This window comes from Penaeus monodon, chromosome 30 (assembly GCF_015228065.2).
Source record: "Penaeus monodon isolate SGIC_2016 chromosome 30, NSTDA_Pmon_1, whole genome shotgun sequence".
NCBI classification, from domain to species: domain Eukaryota; kingdom Metazoa; phylum Arthropoda; class Malacostraca; order Decapoda; family Penaeidae; genus Penaeus; species Penaeus monodon.
In genome coordinates this window covers 16,019,909-16,020,209 of record NC_051415.1, presented here as the reverse complement: position 1 = coordinate 16,020,209, position 301 = coordinate 16,019,909, and the positions used below count along the sequence as shown (strand labels likewise).

The 301-nt window shown below is 34.2% G+C and overlaps 1 protein-coding gene across 6 annotated transcripts in view; it reads right to left on the bottom strand.

Moving 5' to 3' along the window:
• Window positions 1-301, bottom strand: part of LOC119592560 (early endosome antigen 1-like) — a 107,753-nt gene that overhangs the window by 7,256 nt on the left and 100,196 nt on the right. The window lies entirely within an intron of this gene.

Below are 301 nucleotides of genomic sequence, written 5' to 3'. Positions count from 1 at the left end.
AGGCAGTAACCAGCAATGAGGACTTCCCTGTAATGAGTTTATTATATGGCAAGCCTAAAATAAGGGTAAAGCATGTTGCAGAAAGTCTGCAGAAAATTATCATTTCTTTTCCCCAATTAATTACAACATACAGGCTCTATTTCAAAATTAACTTTGTTCTCTACAACAGGATGTTGTTCAGTTCATATTTCCTAAAAGTGAAACCCTCTAGAATCACTACTATTCTTCCCTTCTCTTTAGCACATAATTTAACCTAATGATGCCAGGAAGGCAAAAAATATATGCCTTTTACCTTGATTTT